At 43.0% G+C, this 20683-nt stretch overlaps 1 protein-coding gene across 9 annotated transcripts in view; it reads right to left on the bottom strand.

Moving 5' to 3' along the window:
• The window catches only part of LOC137379802 (chemokine-like protein TAFA-2), a 264057-nt gene that overhangs the window by 179457 nt on the left and 63917 nt on the right, over positions 1–20683 (bottom strand). For 8 of the 9 annotated variants that reach the window (XR_010976914.1, XR_010976916.1, XR_010976910.1 and 5 more), the window contains exon 2: positions 12829–12920. The exons of the other annotated variant lie outside the window; for it this stretch is intronic. The gene's annotated coding sequence lies outside the window, so the exon portion shown is untranslated. The remainder of the gene's footprint in view (positions 1–12828; positions 12921–20683) is intronic. 9 annotated transcript variants of the gene reach the window in all.

Raw genomic sequence — 20683 nt, 5'->3', positions numbered from 1 at the left:
GCACTATAGCTGCTCCACAGACAGATTTGCTACAAAAGAAAGCCAAGGTAGTGTAGTCAGGGGAGTGCCAATCCTCATTTGAGAGGCTGAAAGCAATTTTGATCAATGAACCAGTGTTGGCTGCCCCAAACTTTACTAAGCCCTTCAAGCTAGCAATTGATGCTAGTGACCTGGGGGTAGGTGCAGTCCTGTTACAAGAAGATGAATCGGGCTTAGAAAGGCCAGTGGATACTTTTCCAAAAAACTAAACTGACACCAAAAGAGATAGTCTATAGTGGAAAAAGAAACCCTGGGCTCACTGTTAGCTCATAAACATCTTGAAGTATATGTCTGCCACGACTACAGGGAGACCCTGGGTATATACTGATCATAACCCCTTAGCTTTTATGGAAAAATTCAAAAACCAGAATGCCAGTTTATTTCAATGGAGTTCACTATTGCAGCCCTATCACTTAAAGATTATCCACATTGTAGAGGAAAAGTGTAATTGCTGATGCTTTGTCTAGAATTTAACTTTGCTTTGTGTTATCTGAGAACAAAGATGGTACAGGGTATAACTGTATTAGTTACAGGTAAAGAGTGAATGAGAATGACTGTGTAAATGTGTTTTAATATTTTTTCATATTCTGTTTTTTGTCCACACTTTATAATGAAACGCATTTAAAAATGGTGTTCCATCCGCCCCCCGCCCCCCGCACACCACCCCCCCACCCCCCACCACCCCGATGGAGGTGTTATTAATGTGCTTACTAATATTTTTTGAGGACTTGTATTTAAAAGACTGTTGAAAATACCTGAGGAGATACTGGATGCCTCTACATTGGGTAGACCAATGCAGATTGGGTGACCACTTTGTGGAACACCTCCGCTCAGTCTGAAAGCATGACCCCGAGCTTCCGGTTGCTTGCCATTTCAACACACCACCCTGCTCTCATGCCACATTACTGTCTTTGGCCTGCTGCAGTGTTCCAGTGAACATCAATGCAAGCTCGAGGAGCAGCACCTGATCTTTTGATTGGGCACTCGATAGCCTTGCAGACTGAACATTGAGTTCAATAATTTCAGAGCATGACCAGCCTTTTTTTAATTATTTTTCTATTTATTTATTTTTCACCATGTGCCTGTTTTTCATGCAGACAGAGCTGCTCATTATTCTGCCACTAACACTCTCCCTGGAACAATGCTTTGTATTTCACCACAAGCATTAACACAGTCTTTGCCTTTGTCCCGGGACAGCTTTGTTATTTAATCTCTCCTACCCTCTGCCCTATCAAACACCTTCCCTTTTGTGCTCTTCTGCACCAACCCACCGCACCCCCTACCCCACTTGCTTAAAACCTAATTATTTTCTAACCTTTGCCAGTTCAGATAAAAGGTTACAGACCTGAAACATTAACTTTGCTTCCCTCTCCACAGATGCTGCCTGATCTGCTGAGTATTTCCAACACTTTCTGTTTTTATTTCAGCTTTCCAGCATCTGCAGTATTTTGCTTTTATTATGAGGAGATGTTGGACTTGCTTTTTAAAAAAAGTTCACTGGAAGGACACTTGGGACTTTGTTTTTAAAAAACACTTACTGGAAGTCACAATTATTAAGCTAAATAAACAGCTGGAACCTTGTGGACTATGGAACTGTTTGGACTTGGAGAAGTCACATGGTCTGGGTTTATGGCTCTGAAGTTTTGGTTTCATATTTGGGTGTTGTTTGGAGATCAGTTGGGATTGCAGCCTGCTGAGAGAGAGAAGCATCCTGTTCCATTTCTTTGAGAAACCCTGAGAATCCAGTGTGATAGCTGAACCCACTGATGCAGTAATTCTCCTGAAAAGCCTGCAAGACTTCCTCTCAACATCTCCTGAACGAACTGCTTCTGAAAAGATCCCAGTGACAAACGCATGTGCCTAGTATCACCCGTCTAACTGTACCCGGATGCCAGACTGAATGTCATCTGGAGCATTCCATATCTTATCGTTTTTCTTCAAGAATTAACAAATATTTGGCCAAAGTATTTTTGTTTTTGCAAATTTCATCTCTGCAGAGAAAGCTTCTTTATTTTTTCTTTAATCGGTGTATGTATGCGTGTGTTATTTAGAACAGAATATATTTATACTTTCATATTTCAATCTGCGTGTTAATAAGCCTTGCATCTTTATTGAATAAGTCTTGTTTTATAACAGATGCTGCCACTACTTTATACTGCAGAATGACCACAGACATCATTTGGGCTAAGTCACTGACTCACCTGGATCCATGAAAATGATGCAACCCCAGTATCTGAACCGTTCAGTTGTGCAGTTCCTTGTCAATTCCTCTTCATAGGAACATAAGAACAGGAGTAGGCCATTCAGCCCATCAAGCCTGCTCCGCCATTCAATTAGATCATGGCTGATCATCTACCTCAACGCCACTTTCCCAGGCTATCCGCATATCCCTATATGTCATTTGTCTCCAGAAATCTATCGATTTTCTGTTTTGAACATGCTCAGTGATTGAGCTTCCACCACCCTCTGGGGTAGAGAATTCCAAAGATTCGCCTCCCTCTGAGAGAAGAAATTCCTCCTCATCTCAGTCTTAAATGGCCTGCCCCTTATTCTGAGATTATGTTCCCCAGTTCTAGACTCGCCAGCAAGGCGAAACTTCCTATCTACATCCACCCTGTCAAGCCCTGTAAGAATTTTGTAAGTTTCAATACGATCACCTCGCATTCTTCGAAATGCTTCCATTTCCAATATGCTTTATTTTCTGGTCCAGAGTTTATAGAATACTGTGTATTCCATTATAAAGTGCAATGGGATTTTAATTTTTTTCTTAAAATTAATTCTGGCGTTGTGGGCATCGCTGGCAAGGCCGGCATTTATTGCCCATCCCTAGTCATCCTTGAGAAGGTGGTGGTGAGCCACCTTCTTGATCTGCTGCGGTCTGCATGGTGAAGTCCTGTGACTGTAAGAATATTGCACAATACATAATATGCTATATGATTGAATGGCTAAGTAATGGAATTATGGGAGAAATGTCAAGCTAGAAGCTGCAAGAGAATTATGCTGAAGTTGCTAAAGTATTGTTAGTGCCAAGACAGTTGATTAGGTTGAAATCATGTCAAGTAGTTGATTAGGTTAAAACTGCAGTGTAAGCAGAAACTGAAGTTGTGTAACCACATGGTGAGACACATCGTCAGATAAGGAACTGGAGAACAAAAGGGGTCTCAAGCTCATTAGAATGTTGGTGACTTGACTCACAGGAGATAGAGGACACATGCGGACAACAATAATTGGATAAGAAATGGACGGGACTATCCCTGATAGGCTCTGACAAAAGTTGGCAGGACCACCAACGGATAAAAGAGGACAGCCTGCGATAACCAGCATGATGGAGAGAAGACTCAAGACAGGAGAAGAAGCACACAGAGGAAGAGAACAGAAAACTGAACAAAGACACAGTGTGTTACAACGTCCAGCTCCAACATGGGAAGTATATAGCTCGGGTTGTTCTGTAAATCGCTGCCTGAATCTATAACAGCGTGGTACTTGGATTTGTCTCTTGTCCTCAATAAAGTAACGCAACTTGCCAATTGGTATAGTCATGTTGAATCCTTACCCCCATAGTGACAATGAAGGAATAAAGATATCTGTCCAAGTCAGGATGGTGTGTGTCTTGGAGGGGAACTTGGAGGTGGTGGTGATCCCATGTGCCTGCTGCCCTTGTCTTTCTAGATGGTAGAGTTCATGGATTTTGGACATGCTGTTTGTTGAAGAAGCAAAATGTCCTAGGGATTATGTCGGATTTTGGGTGACAAATAAGGCATTCTCCTGTAGAGCTATATTATTCTGCAGAAATGATATAACAGCTTAGTGCAGTGTGAACTCAGCTCTTCCTTTCAATTCCATTAGTGTTCTTTTAATTTTATTGTTGCTTCAGTCTACATTATAAAACTGATATATGTTGGCAAGAAGTTTTAAATTGTAATTTAATCTTGGGAACATATATTCTATATTTATTTATTACCTGGCTTTAAATCAATTTTAATTAACCAAATTATATTTATCCAATGCATTTTTCAATCACCTGAACTTCAAATGGCCTTCATTTTAAGCAAACTATTCAGCTATAATTCAAGTTTTAGGGAGTCATTATGCTGAATGAGAGTTATTTTACAATCCTTAATTCAAAACGAGCTTTCTCTCTTTTAATGAAGTGTGTGTGTACTTGAGTTTATGCACATATTTCAAGTGTGATGTTATTGTGCGTTTCCCCGGAGACGCCAATATCGACAACTTCAACCATTATTTTCAAGAACAAGTCGTATACTTTCCTCTTTTCCATTGAAAGGGTTAATACCTCTTTAGTAGAGTTAACAATTGCCAATGAAAATGGTGTTCAGTGTGGTTCCTTGCAATTGGCTTCATGCAGCATGATTTTGAAAGAGGGAATGACATTAAGAATATTGCTTTCAGACTTCTCAAGCAGTTAAAAAAAAAAAGCCAATTACCTGCTAAAAATGATGAAAAGTTCTCTGTCAGTTGTACTGTGAAGCCAAACTTTTGAGTCATGCCACAGCATCCAATTTGGAAAACCCAATTTACCGGCCAGGTCAAGGAAGCTCTTATCAGTGGAATCACAAAGAGCTGGATTTTACCTTAGGCGGACAGGAATTCGCTACCGATGTAAAAGTCGGTGACAAACCCGCTTCCGCCGAGCCCAGGGATCTGTCCTGCATTTTACGGGTCCCCGGGCTTTAATTGTCCCAAGGCAGGACTTCCACTTGCTTGAGGGAGGAAGTCCCACCTCAGTGAGCTGCCAGCCAATCAGCGGACCGGCAGCTCTTAGTCCCAGCAGCGCCAGTGGGAACGGTAGCCACAGTTGGGACTGCAGCCCAGGCAACGACATGAAGCTAGCAGGGAAGGTAAGTTGGGCATGCCTCATCAGGGAGATCAGACGTGCCCTGGTGAGACTAAGGTGGTTGTTTGGGAGGAATGGGAGCATCTTGGGTCCCAGGGTGGGTTGGGAGGTGGAGGTGGACCTCAATCGGGCACCTTGTGCCTGACTGCCATGGCACCGCACCACCACCACCCCCCCCCCCCCCCGGCGCTCAGAAAGGTCGGCAGCTATCGCTTGCCACGGGTAAAATACCCATGGAGGCGGGCGAGGGCACTTAAGTGGCCGTTAAGTAGCCACAAGGGCCTTGATTGACCTCGGGTGGGCGAGCGGGCCGTTCCCCCCCCCCCCCCCCACCGGCCCGACCACCGTAAAGTTGACCGGGGGTGGGAGAGGGGCGGGAAGGCCTCCCGAAGCCTCCCGCTCAACTTTACGCCGCCCCCACACCACCATCTGACCCGCTGGGGCAGGGTAAAATTCAGCCCAAAGAAACAGGATGATATTTTTGGCAACACAGAGCACTGTGCAATCATATAATGGAGGCAAAAACCCTTGGGATGCATTCTACAGCCATCTGCGACAACCTGGAAGGAGATTCACCAAGGCTCCTTCAACAGCACCTTCCAAACCTGCGATCTCTGCCACTTAGAAGGATAAGGGCAGCAGTTGCATGGGAACATCACCAGCTCCATGTTCTGCTCCAAGTCACTCACCATTCCTTCACCATCGCTGGGTCAAAATCCTGGAACTCCCTCCCTCACAGCTCTATGGGTCTACACCTCATGAACTCCAGTGGTTCAAGAAGGCAGCTCACCATCACCTTCTCAGGTGCAATTAGGGATGGGCAACAAATGCCAGCAATGCCCACAACCCAAGAATGAATCAATATTTTTTTTAAATTGGAAAATATCCCATAATTTGAAAAAGACCACCCTAATAAAGAAAGAGTATTGCTGTTCAGTAGTGGTGATGAAGAACACGTATGAATTATCATTAAGAATGCTAGATTTTACATACATCGGAAAATGAAGGAATTTCAGTACAGCCCATTCCCCTGACCAAATATGGAGATGAAAGGCACATAAGGAATAACTTGACAAAGTCAACCTCCTGGTGTGAAGCTTTACTAGTTAGAGCACAGGTTGTAAAACTGGTCCCATATAGTCATTTTTTACTTATGCATGTGTATCAGTGGATATCACAGATGCAGATGGTAGGCTTCCTGAATCCAATACAACTCGTTTGTTGGCTGAGCAGCAAAGCATTAACAATATTCCTTCAGGTTTTGGGGGACACTTAGGAATTGGCCATTTACACCAGGCCACACAGACGTCCTGACTCAAAAGGGGTAAGAATAACACTGTGCACTAAAGCACCGAGGGTGGAGTCTTGCAGAAACTATTCTTGTTTGCAAGTGCAATTAGAAGAGTTTGTTCTTACGCAGAGAAATGAATGAATTTCAATTTGTCAAATCCTCCTTTCTATATTCCTGCATAACAACGATGGCTACACTTCAAAAGTACTTCATTGGATGTAAAGCACCTTGAAGTGTCCTGAGGTCATGAAAGGTATTGTATAAATGCAAGGCTTTTTCCTTCTTAATCCATTCAGCAGTTTATTTTATATTCTCTCCAATTCTCACCTCCCACCTTTTCTTCTAAAGTTATTGACTTTCTAATTATGACAAGATTCCATGGGTGAATATCATTGCCTGGCAATTCATTCAAATGGCTATCACTCATGTGTGAGCCTTGAAAGTAAAATGTTTGGAGCCTACCCTATTGTGGAGGACATCACAGCTCATCCCAATTCTGTGCTCACCCAAAACACTCGCGTGTGCTTCCAACATGGATCAGCATGTGTCGAGATGGCGTAACCCCCCCCCCCACCCCCCCCCCCCCACTGTCCTGTGCTCAGGAAGGTCAGTATGGCTCAAGAGATTATGGTCACCAGCAGTGGCCTGTGTGAAGAAGCACAAGAGCGGCCGGTTGCCACGCTCGTCAGCAGCAGTTGTTTGGCATACCCGGTTCCGCGGAAGTGACTGTAGGCACCAACTTAAAAACACTGACTGCTATTGATGTCCAAGCAAAGGATATTCCTGGCACTTCTTCATCCCATGAGACCAGCTTTACTGGTTGAGCAGCAAGGCCCTGCTCCTCCTTCATCTTAGGGAATACTTGGACCATTCACACCAAGCCATGATTCAACAGGGTAAGGTATATATTCTGCATCAGAATATACAGGCTGTGTGTACAAAAGGATCACACACCCTGAAGTACGATAATACTTGAACCTGTCAGGCAGGCTATCATTCTTTTATTCTATAGTAAAGAAAGCATCAGCTCCCCAGAAGTAATACTCCCCTTGTTATCCACTCCTCAGCAGAAACCAAGCTTGGTAAAGGAAATAGTAATTCTATTATTGCAAAATAGGCCCAGTAGGATGTAATAGTGAACAAAAGCAGAGCTCACTCGCAGAATAACTTTGAAAATAAATCTTAGACAGCTATCTGCCTGACTGCTGTTGTGCACCATCCTGATCCCCCAAGGCTGGTACCACTACTTATTCAAGTCCATGGTGATGCTTCATATCCCATGGTAATGCTGGCAAAATAATGCTGGCAGAATAATGCTACAATGTTGTCCTTCACATCCCGCCATGCCATTTGGGCACATTATCTTCCAAGTAAACAAAGCATTGTTTTAGCCAACTAAATTTATGAACTTAGGTACAGGAGAACCTGTTCCATCATTCATGAAGATCATGGCTGATCTGTGACCTAACTGCAAGGACTAGGAGGCATAGTCTCAAATTAGAGCTAGACCTTTCAGGAGTGAAATTAGAAAACACTTCTTCACACAAAGGGGCCCCCGGGAAATGGGTTGTGAGGTGGGCGCGGCCCATGAAATAGCAACAGAAGTTGAGGGGAGGGGGCAGAGTGCCCATCTCCTTCCCCATTGCCCTGCAATTAGACAGGGAATATCAGAAATAGTTTCTCCCATTCTACTGTCTGTTCAATGAAGATGCCTCATTCCAGCAGTTCAGTGCTGGAGCCCAGTGATTGTGCAGAGGTGTCTTCAGCTATGGCTACACCAAGTAGATTATTTCCTAGGCATTGCAAGATTCCAACTGTAAAGTTGTGTCCAATTCCTTAGGCGGGATGTGAAGGCTTTTGAGAGAGTACAGAAAAGATTTACTAAAATGATTCCAGGGATCCGGGATTACAGTTACATGGATAGACTGGAGAAGCTGGGGTTGTTCTCCTTAGAGCAGAGAAAGCTAAGAGGAGATTTGATAAAGGCATTTAAAATCATGAAGGACTTAGACAAAGTAAATGAAGAGAAACTTCAATAATCAGAAGAGCAGATTTAAGGCGATTGGCAAAAGAGCCAGAGGCAACAAGAGGGAAAACCTCCTTACACAAGAAATGGTTAGGAGTTGGAATGTATTGCCTGACAGGATGATGGATACAGATTCAATACTAGCCTTCAAAAGGGAATTAGATAAATACTTGAAGGAGAAAACATTGCAGAGATACGTGGAAAAAGCCAGATAGTGGGATTGCTCTTTGACTTGATGAGCCGAATAGCCTCCTTCTGAGTTGTACTATTCCATGACCTGTCTTCATTCTCCTTCAAAAATCGGTGTCATGTTTGATTCCCTTAGCATGATAGTAACATGCTCCCTTCCCCAATCCCCTCCCCAAGAGCTTGCATTATCTTCTTGCAAAGATCACATGTCATTTGCACATTAATGGATTAATAGCTCTTCCTGTGGAGGTCTACTCAAAATTGATGGTAGGTTCACAAGTAGCTACATTCAGATAATGAACTATGAAACCACTAATGTCACTACGTCTGCTGCTGTTGCTGGTCATTGCTGAAGTATCTCTGGGTAATTGCTTAGTAAAAGCAAGGCTTCAATTACCTCGCTCATGCTGCATTGGATAGTTACAGCACCTGACTCCTGTGATAACACCTGTGTGTCACTGAAGAGCTTAGCATAAAAGTTAAGGGCAGGGTAAGCCCTCACTGTACCTGCGTCCTACAACTGGCGTTAGGATTCTGATTTGCGAATGCATGCCTAACACATATTTCAGCTCTGAGTTTGGCACCTTTCCAGGGACAATTGGACATGGGAATCAGTATCTCCAACATTGGTATTATATGCAGAAAATAGGCACAACGATATTGAATTTCTTTCCTCTGGTTCTTGACCCAATACTTGAACCAGCTCTTTTGCTTTTCAGTTGGTGGAAGACCTGCTGTGTATTTTCTGTTTGTATTAAAGATATATCAATAGAGATAGCTGTAGAGATACATAAAAAGATCAATAGAAATACAATTAATGATGGAGACAGAGTTAGCAATAGTGATAGTACATATCCTAAATGCATGCTACCACTGAATATTATTGTCCCAAAAGGTGGCATTACTGACTTACACTTTTATCTATCCAAGCAGCTGAAACTAATACTATACTCCAAGATTGCTTCTGCAACACATTTAACAAGACACAGTGTGGATAACAGTAACAGAGCATGATAGAAATTGGGTAAATTATTTGGATAACTGGATTGCTGAAGGTATATCCTAGTTCTCTGTCTTAGTATGAAGACCATAAGTTGCTCAGCTTCAATTGTTCGCTATCCTGGCACCTACCTTTAAATGAAGCAGGCAATAGAGGTCAAACAGTTACTCTTTCAAATACAGGGAAAATTGGGGCTGCGTTGAAAACAAAAAAAGGCAACTGCAGTGAATAACAATATATTTAATCAGCAGCAGCAACACTGAAATGTTCTTCAAATAAGGGTTTAAAGAGCATAATTTAAAAAGCATTTTGTTAAGTGTAATTGGATGTTCTTTCAAATATGATGGCAAATTAAAAGCACAATTCACGCTGTAATATTGGAATTGCCACTGAGGAGCAAGCAGTCTCTCCAACAATACATGTAACAGAATGCATTTAAAGCTCTGTGGGACACATGATTATTAGCCCGCTTGGTGACTGGGATTTAAATTATTCATAAACTCTAATTCCTTTTTGCAGTCAAATTGCTCAGTGCACAGAAGCAACAAAAAGACTGTTAATTCAGAATATTAAAAGGGACCTTTTTCTATTGAAGAGAAAAAAACATGGTTTCTGTGGCTCAGGGCCACAGTGCAGGGCATCACTGAGGTTGAGAAGATTAAAAGGGAAGATGAGATCAACCGAGGAGTAGTGAGTAAATGATGCCAGGCTTGGGGTTTTAAAAGCTGGAAAGATTGTAAAAGGAAAGAGAGACTAAGGGAGGTAAGGGAATTGAGGAATTTTGAGGGCCAAGAAAAGATATGAGTAGGACACTGTGCAGTAAGTCTTTGATTTCTTATAATTTGGATATGGAGTAGAGAATATATTACTGAGCATATATGGAGCTCAGAAGGAATGAGGGAATCAGAGGTGCAATTGCCACAGTAGTTTTGATAAAGTAGAGAAAGTTAAGGAATGATGTACTGGAGAACCAGGTATTGAGGTAGGTGGCAGATGAATTATCTATTGGAATACGTTTTTCCCTGCATCCTCTCCAAGAGGTTGATTATGACTTTGTGCACCAATGGAAAACAGGAGACAGCTAGCTAGCATACTCTTTTGCATCTCTTTATTGACGTCATTGGAAAGAAAAATCAGGAGAGAGGTGAAACTGATGTGCTGCAGCCTATCACTAATTTTACACTATCACGTAAAGTCAATATCTACCCTTGGGACTGTAAGAGGTGCTGGAAGAGACTTGCTGGAGATGGGGGCAGTATGCTAGCCTTGGATGGCCTTGATCTTCCTTTACGTTGTATACCATCATTGGATCGTACTTGCCAATTTGTAAAATTCTATTGCCAAGACATTTGTTGGGAATTTATTTGCAGCTTTATTTTTTCTCTGTATCTCCAGAAACCCCTTTTAAGTGGGTGAATTTGATTGATGATGCCCCCACCCCCCCACATCACATCAACTATTCAGTAACATTGCTGCTGATATGAGGAAACGCAGGAGCTGAAATTCAATCGACTACACTTCTGTCAGCAGAACAGGCAACAAGCCAATGATGAACAAAGATATAGACTTTGTCCCAGATGGTAGGGATCAGGAAAGAAGAAAGAAAGGCTTGAATTTACATAGCGCCTTTCACAATCTCAGGATGTCCCAAAGCGCTTTACAGCCAATGAAATACTTCTGAAGTGTAGTCACTTGTGTAATGTAACAAACATGACAGCCAATTTGCACACAGCAAGATGCTGCGAACAACAAGATGATAATGACCAGATAATCTGTTTTTGATGGTGCTGCTTGAGGCACAAATATTGGCCAGGACACTGGGGAGAACTACCCTGCTATTCTTTGAAATAGTGCTGGGGGATCTTTCATGTCCACCTGAGAGGCAGATGGGACCTCAGTTTAACCCCTCATTCAAAAGACGTTACCTGGACAGTGCAGTCATTAGCATGGTCAGATTGGGACGCTAGAGCCTGCAATGGCACTTCAATGGTGCTTATCCGATGCACACTCATAAGGTGGAAAGATAAATGGGCACTCCGCCAAAAATGTACCAAATGTACCGAAGACAAAGGTGAGTTAAAACACCGTCACCTCCAAAAGGATTGATCGTCTTTAACTGAGAAAATTGGGGTCCTTCTGAAGGCTTCTTGGCAGATGAGAGCTGAGGGCTGGCAAGTGTTCTATGGAGGCTTACCAAGGGAAAAAATGGGTGTAATTCCTGAGAAAGCTTGTGTTAAGGAGAACAGGCAGAAGATCTATCGATCCCCACTCCCCCACTGGAAATTCCCATATGGGCCAAAAGAGGAGTGAATTCCAGCAAAACTGGGCTCCACCCTGTTTCCCAGGCCCCTTTTATGCATGGGCTCTGAGTGGAATTTCAGGGCCACGGTGTGAATTAATTTTTGTAGTGTTGCTCTATTTCATATTCAGTACTTCTCCTTGTTCACAACATAGGGCGGCACAGTGGCGCAGTGGTTAGTACCGCAGCCTCACAGTTCCAGGGACCCGGGTTCGATTCCGGGTACTGCCTGTGTGGAGTTTGCAAGTTCTCCCTGTGTCTGCGTGGGTTTTCTCCGGGTGCTCTGGTTTCCTCCCACAAGCCAAAAGACTTGCAGGTTGATAGGTAAATTGGCCATTATAAATTGTCACTAGTATAGGTAGGTGGTAGGGAAATATAGGGACAGGTGGGGATGTTTGGTAGGAATGTAGGATTAGTATAAATGGGTGGTTCATGTTCGGCACAGACTCGGTGGGCCGAAGGGCCTGTTTCAGTGCTGTATCTCTAATCTAATCTAAAACCTCTGCTTAACATTTCTAGGTGAACAGATTGCAGTTGATCTTCAGGATTTGTCTCAATATTGTCATTTTAAAAGTGATATTTTTATATTCACAAATCAAAAGCAGGTATTTAACATTGCTGCATTTAACACTACCTTATTTAAAACTATAATATTCTGATCAGTTGTCCTCCACACTCTCACTCTGCCAGAACCATTCAATGTTTCAGCATTTGCACAGCATGCCTACAACAGTCATTACTTTCTCCTTCGGAAAGACATAAAATATTGGCTTTTCCTGATCTGAAAGTTTGCCTCAACTCCCAGTGGTGCAAAAGAAAGGATTCCTTTTTGGCCCAAAATGCACTGAAATGTTGATTGAGCCTGTAGGAGTTTATTTTGGAAAACAGACACTACAAAAACCCACAAACCATTTTATTTTCTTCAACTGATAAATATTATTTTTATTATGGAATAAATAAATTCTTCTCCTAGGATATATTGTAGTTAAACACTATCATTACTTTACAGTTAGCATTCGTAACAATCTGCTACACTCAGCAATTCTCTAACTTCGTGTGCCAAGACAAGTGATATATAACTCCATTACATTTATTTGGCAGCTGTAAAATGCGAGAGAATTTACAGTACCTCTTCTTCAGGTTTCTGTAGGATTCTTATGTTCATTAGCCGCTCTCCATAGAATTCTCTCCCAGGCAGAAGAAAGAAGCACTGTGGTGCATCTGCGGGGAAAGGAAAAACTTCAGAGCGTGTCCAATTTCATTATACTTCATTTTCCCGGGTAATTTGGAGAATGCGGGAACTACAAGGGATTTGAGCAGTTGGGACGAATAGTAAAGATGCATTTAAGGAGAAGCTATATAAGCATATAAGGGAGAAGGGAATAGAGGGAGATGCTGATAGTTAGATAAGGACAGATGAGAGGAGGCTTGAGTGGAGCATGGTTGGACTGAATGACCTGTTTCTGTTCTGTATATTTTACATAATTCTATGTAATTGCAGATTGAACCCTGCTCTTTCTTTGGCCTGCTCAATATGTTCTACTTTCTGGTTTTTACTAAACCTCCATAGATGTGAATGATTAAATAATATCTATGTAAAATAGGATGCCTATTCAAACTGCTGAGTTTAATTGTTTAGCTTCCCCATCTCTAATGGATATTGTGTTAAAGATGTTTCCACTTGTTAGGAAGTGATGGGGAGCCCAAAATGAGGGGCCATTGGTATAAAGTACAATGGGCCAAATGGCCTCCTTCTGTGCTGTAACATTTCTGTGATTCTGTCAATAAATCCAATAGGGAATTCGGGAGAAAAGTCTTTATCCAGACAGTGGTTAGAATGTGGAACTCATGACCACAAGGAGTAGCTGAGGCAAATAGCATAGAACATTTAAGGGGAAACTAGATATGCACATGAGGGAGAAAGGAATAGGAGGCTATGTCAATAGGGTTAGATGGCATAAACACCAGCATCAACCATTTGGGCCAAACAGTCTGTTTCTGAGCTGTAAATACTTTGTAATTCTATGTAATATCATGCTATAACAATCATGTGATAACATTTACACAATGTTATGATCGAGGTGAGAGGAGTACACTATTTATTCTAGTCCCACTTCTCCACAGGTCACAACATATATTTTAAATTTTCCCAGTTACTAATACAGTCAATTATATACTCTATTTTTTCCCAGAATAGAACACACTAACCAAGTTTCTTTAATGAACAACAAAATTATCAATTTATTATAGAACACGCCTTAACTAGTAATGAAGTAACGCATAAACACACAGATTTAAAATTTTAAAGTGCCCTTTTTACCTTAGTCCATCACACTCACACACACAAACTTACACCAGTTAACTAAAAAAATAAAAGTGATTTTTTTTAATTCAGAGCTCTGTTACAGACAAAGAAAACACTTGGGCAGATTACTTGCTCATTTTTGAAGAAAACAGCAGATGAGATATGTCGTTCCAAAACTGGCCTACAGTCTAGCCTCTGAGTACATGTAGACAGGTCACTGCGATCTTTTAGAACAGTTCTTTTCAGGCGGCGTTAAGAACTAATTTAGCAGGCTTCCTTCAAAGACAGGAGACGAAATGAATTAACAGTGTAGACTTCCCAGGGTCTTTTAGAGAGGTGCTGGAAAGCAAACTGGGTTGTGGTCTTCTGTCCATCCTTGACACTTCTTCAGCAGCAGGAGCTAACTTTATCAGCCACTCACTCCAGAAGGTAAAACACACCGACCCTACAACCAAGAACTTGCGAGTTTTCTGCTCTCTCAGGTGCACAATGCCGTTCCCTGGGCTTGTCCAATCAAGGGGCACAAATGATTTCTCTGCCCACATCCTCCCCTGTTGCCAGGGTTCCTGTTCTATTTTTTATCTTGAGTCATGTGACAACCAGTATACATTGTTGCCAAACTACTTCTTTCATTGACCGCTTGAGAAAAAAACTGGTCCCACATTTATTCAGATAGACTATGAATTCCCCAAAAAATACTTTAACAAAAAAAACAAAATCACTTCCATAACAACTACTAGATAAAACGTTAGTTATTGCCTGCCAAAGAGACCGGGGCCGGATTTTCAAAGACCGCTGAGTATGGGAACGTAGGCCAGCACGATTTGAAGATCGCAGAGGTCGGCACTGGGACTCGCCACCTCTGGAACGCGATGCCATTTTTAAAGGGATGCCAGCAGTGACGGAACGAGTTGGGCGCACACTTCTATTTAATGGCCTGTTGAGCTCATTAAAGAGCTGATTAATAGGCTTATTCAGTTCATAATTTTTGAAGACTGGGGAACAGGAAAGACACCATGGGGGAATATGGCAGGTTGTGAAGACATAAAGAGTACGGAGAGCCATGAGGGCTATGGGAAAGGCTGACTGAAATAAAGCAGAGGCAGCAAATGAAGCTCAGCTGCTTCAGATGTGCCTCAATGTAGCTATTGCTGCAGCTGGAAGAGTTGAATTTCTCATTGGTGAGTGGCAAGAAACCAGAGAGGGATGTGAGGCTGCTGGCATCACAGGGGCAGCAGGGGTTGGCAGAGGAAGGCCTGGTGAACATACAAAGCCCAAATGAGAGAGTTCAGATGGGAATACGCTGACATTGGACATAGCAGCCAGGATGAGCTGCAGGAGGCTAGGGGAGCACAGTGGGGGGCTGCAAGGTGAAAAAGGTGCTTCCCAAGACATTAGGTGCATAGCTCAAGAGTCAGCTCCCTGCATACGACAGAGCGTCAATGCTGTAGGCAGCATGCGCCTATCCAGGCAGATGGTCTCGGTCCTATGTGCTCTGATCCACAATGACCTGAGGCCTCACAGTCCCCATGACAGTCCCCTACCTGCAGCAATCAAATTCTCCATCGCCCTGGACTTCTATGTAACAAGGTCATTTCAGGGACCAACTGTGGACCTAGGTGGCATCTTGCAGTTGGCAGCTCATCAGGCAGGCCACGGATGGCATATTCAGGAGAGCAGGGACTACACCCACATTGACACAGATGGGCCTGCGCAGGCACAGAGGCATTGGGTTCAGACTCCATTGCTGGATTCCCCCAGGTGCAGGGCATCATTGCTTGCGCCCATTTGACCATCAAGACACCCAGAGACCAGTCAGTGAGATCCATCAACAGGAAGGGCCCTCAACATCCAACTGGTCTGCAACTACAAGAGCTTCCTCTATGTTTGCGCTCGCTTTACTGGCAACTGTCTTGACTCCTTCATCCTCCACCAGTCCAGGCTGCCTCGGTCCTTCACTACATCCCACAAAGTATATGGCTGACACTAAGGGGACAAGGGAAATCTCTTGAAGAGATGGCTACTGACCCCTCTACGGGAGTCCCTGACAGTGGCATAGAGGCAAAAGAACCAATGCCACCTGTGCAGCAGGCCAATCATTGATAAGGCCATCGGCTTTGTGAAGATGTGGCTCTGGTGCCTGGATCGGTCAGGTGGCACCCTCCAATACCCTCCTGCAAGAATCTCAGTCATTGTGGTGAATTGCTGCCCTCTCCATAACATGGCCCTCCAGAAAGATGTGTACCTTGAGGACAGTGAGGCCCTAGAAGGAGACAGCTCATTGGGGGAGGTGCAGGAAGTAAGAAAGGAGGAGCAAGTGGGGACGGAGAGGGGAAAACACTGAACAGAGAGGTGCCCCTGCTGCATGACAAGGTGGCTTCCTCCTGTCACCCTCTGGGGAAGGGGACCCCTCTCCTCACGGCCTCCAGCATTAGATCCAGGTGGGCATCCTTGAAGCGAGGATCTGCCCCTAGTGCCAGGCCTCCAGTTCCCCTGTCACATCTCACTGCCATCTGGTGCTGTGAAAGGTAGATTTCTCTCTCAGGACAACCAGCAGCCACAGTGATGGCTGCTGTGGAAGTCTACATGAGCCCCACACTTGATCTGACCCACAATCCACTGGCTCTAAGAGGAAGAAACCCCCATCTCCATACCAATTAAAGCTTTTCCACTTGAAAATTGCAATCTGAATTAGCTTCCCAGTGGAGGCATGTTTCAGACACAAAACCAGACCAGCCTCCTGTTTCCCACCTCCATTATGAACATCCAGTCCAGATATCTGCTGGTATTTTTATTGCCATTTGAATCAGTTCCTTTATGAGCTTTTTTAAGTATTAATTTTCCCATTACCTTCATGTAAATTTTTGATTTTGATCGATCACATCCAACATCAACCAACCAACAATATCTGTGTGCTTGAGCTGCAGGAGAACTGTTAGAGACCAGATTACTGCAGCACAGGAACTGTCAGTGACCAGGTTACTGCAATACAGCTACGAGTCTAACAGGCAAATTGGTCAAGATAGAAAGCAAATGAAATACTACTGAGAATTCAATGTTGCCTTTTGCATGAAAAAAATTGATTGACTTATCCAATCATTTGACTTAAGCAACATAAATATCAGAGCAAAGAGGGAAGATAATGCTTAAAAAATGTACAATTTGAATTAAGCAACTTTAAGTTAGGAGGAGATACTTGACAAACTTGAATTTATGAGCTGGTCAGAAAATTATGAATGCAGCAAATATCATCTTGTTCCCTTCATTGATTCTGTAACTTTCAAAATATTCACATTTGCAAACTATTTATATGATCAATGGGCTGAATTTTTATGGGCCCCCTTAGGACAGGAATGGGGTGGGGGGGTGCCATAAAATTGTGTTGGAATGTTGTTTGGGAGTGGAATGCTCGTCACCTTCCCAATGCCTTCCAATTCAGTCCACGATGGGGAAGGCTGAAGATGACCTTCCTGCCCCAGGCCAATTAAGGCCCATGTGGCCAATTAATGGCCACTTAAAGGGCCTCTTCCTACCTCTGCCTCAATTTAATAGATGGCAGTTTGGCCCACCACCACGGGGAGACACCAGCAAGTAAAATCTGGTGACCTCCTAGCCGGGTCAGTGGGGGAGTCCGTCCTTTGGGGGCAATCTGGGGCCCCCAGAGGGGGCCCTGGCAGCAATCCCCTCCCCCCACCCCATCGCCTGCCTAAATGGCCCGGCAACCCCAACCCCACTCACCTTTCCCGTGGTCTCCAGACATCTTTGTACTGCAGGGTCTCCTGCAGTACCAGCAGTCGCCACTGCTCCAGGTGACACTGCCAGTACTGCAAAGTGCCAGCCTTTCAATTGGCCGACAGCTCCTGGAGGTGGGAGCTCGTCCCTTGAAGGGACTGAGTCCACAATGGTGGACAGTTAATTGCCTGCCTGCCATGGAATTGCAACGGGGGTTCAGCGGAGGGCCAAGTTGGGGTCTCCCCCCCCCCCCACCTTCCAGCCCAATGCTGGAACTCCATCTTCAAAACAAAAGAGAGATTATTGTTCCAGCCTGTAATTTACACAAACGACCAGAGACCAAAATACTATGTGATATGAAATGCTGCTCTATCATCCAGCCAAGTGGTAATGAAGTTCGCACTTGCGAAAATGAATGCTGGAGGTTGAGCTGTTGCATATCATTTACATTACACTCATAACTCAGCAATTGTTGATCATACATAGAATCAGAGATTGATACAGCACAAAAAGAGGCCATTCATCCCATTGCACCTGTACCATTTCTTTGGTAGAGCTATCCAATTAATCCAACTCACCTGCTCTTTCCCCATAGCCCCTTACATCTTACATAATTTAAAATTTCAAAGATTTTGCACTTGAATCTTGCCAAACTATTGCCACAGACCACTCTGGGTTTATTTTTCATTATTGATTATCAGGATGTGGGCATCGCCAGCAAGGCCAGTATTTTATTGCCCTTGAGAAGGTGGTGATGAGCCATGTGGTGAAGGTACTCCCACAGTTGGACCCCGCTTAACTCTTTAAAAAAAAAGGCTTGAAATGGTTGATTGCAATAACCCAATCTGGAATTTTATTTCAATTTTGTAAGCTCACTAAGGTTTTCAACATACAGAGGTAAAATGATCTAACAATAAAAGAGAAACCTTTAGACATGGTGGATATTCTGTACGCCAAAAAAAACTACATATGACACTAAATTTTAGATACAAGTTAGTCAGTAATGAAACAGCAAATATAGATATGGGGGGAGGTGGTGGCGTAGTGGTAATGTCACTGGACTAGCAATACAGAGGCCCAGGCTAGTGTTCTGGGGACATGGCAGATGATGAAATTTGAATTCAATTAATAAATCTGGAATTAAAAAGCTAGTCTAATAGTGACCATGAAACCATTGACAATTGTTGTAAAAACCCATCTGGTTCACTAATGTCCTTTAAGGAAGGAAATCTGCTGTCCTTACCTGGTCTGGCCTACATGTGACTCCAGACCCTCAGCAATATGTTTGACTTTTAAATGCCCTCTGAAATGGCCTATCAAGCCATTCAGTTCAAGGGCAATTAGGAATGGGCAATAAATGCTGGCCGAGCCAGCAACACCCACATCCCATGAACAAATAAAAACAAATCCTTAAGATCATTCATTGTGTTGCATAAGTCAACATCTCCTAAATTTGTGGATCATTAAAAAGCTGAGTGTTTATCTATCTATATTACATGATGTAGATATGTTGAAGGCGGTTTTCTTGTTGCATTGAGAATTGCACAAGCTAACTTGAATTTTTATCTACACAGAACAGCAGGTACAAGGCAGAGAAAAAAATCATTATAGTTTTAGAATATAAAGAAAGACTTGCATTTATACTTTTGAAGTGGAGTCACCGTTGTAACATAGGAAATAGCTACAGTGATTTGTAAATTAAATTAAGAACATGGAGAGAGGAATTGGGACAAAGTGTTAAGGATATATAGAGAGATATAATAAAAACAGAGGTAAAGACAGGAAAAGCAGTACAGACAGATAGCAATATAGATAGATTGTGATATAGATTGGAATCTAGATAATTCAATAGAGGTGGTCAGAGATAGACATGATGGATAGTTTTGATAGATTGGTGTAGAGAGGCAAAGAAATTATGTATATATGTTGATAATGATAGGCAGACAATCGAGATTCAAGGTATTAATAACTGGGCAGATGGAGCTATGTAGCTAGATAGAATTATATTAGGAAGTAGAGCTAGGCAGAGATATAGAGGATAAACCAGGCAAAGGCTGAGAGGGAACCCCGAGACCCCTCCTCACCTGGTCATAACAATACACTTAAATAGAAATAAGTGGACAGATGGGTAACCAATCAGGTATCAAACTGAATTTCCTAACTGCATTGAGCTGCTCCTACTTTCCAGCCAAACACCTGAAAAACATCCATGGAACACATACAAGAACCCCCTCCTTGGTTCACTTCCATAGAATGTAGGAAATTTTAATTTTAATGCTCACTCCCCCATCTGCACATAAATGTCAAACCAGGAGCCTGAAAGAGGGGAGCAAGAGGCCAGAAGAGGAGAGATGCAAATGGCACTGGAGAAGCTGGAATAAATGAGGGAATGAAAGCTGGCCAGAAGCAATTGACTGTGTTCCCCTAAGGCAGCAATAGTACCACTTTCCTCAGTGATTCACACATAAGACAACTTCCCTTTCCCTACGTACTCCCCTTTCCCTACACACTTTCAACATGCAAACAGCGACCTATGCTATTACTATTGTATATGAATATGTACAGTAAGACAGGTAAGCCATGAGCTGGTGAACACACATGCAGCAAACCCTAACAAAGTCCTGCAGCAATGTGTTCTTTTATGAATTTTGAAACTGTTATGGTTAGCACTCTATTAAACAGTAACTGGATCCTCAATAAGTGTGCTACTATTATAGTACAATCATTGTTATTGTAAAGTATAGTATTTCACTGGTCATGTTGGAGGTTATGCTCCCAGACCGGCAATATCTCGGTTTCACAATTCTCATCCTTGTGTTCAAATCCCTCCACGGTCTCGCCCTTCCCTATCTCTGTAACCTCATCCAGCCCTTACAACCCTCTGCGCTCCTCCAATTCTGGCCTCTTGCACATCCCTGATTTCCTTCATTCCATCACTGACAACCGT

This window comes from Heterodontus francisci, chromosome 18, assembly GCF_036365525.1.
Source record: "Heterodontus francisci isolate sHetFra1 chromosome 18, sHetFra1.hap1, whole genome shotgun sequence".
NCBI classification, from domain to species: Eukaryota; Metazoa; Chordata; class Chondrichthyes; order Heterodontiformes; family Heterodontidae; genus Heterodontus; species Heterodontus francisci.
This window is presented reverse-complemented; position numbering and strand designations above follow the sequence as displayed.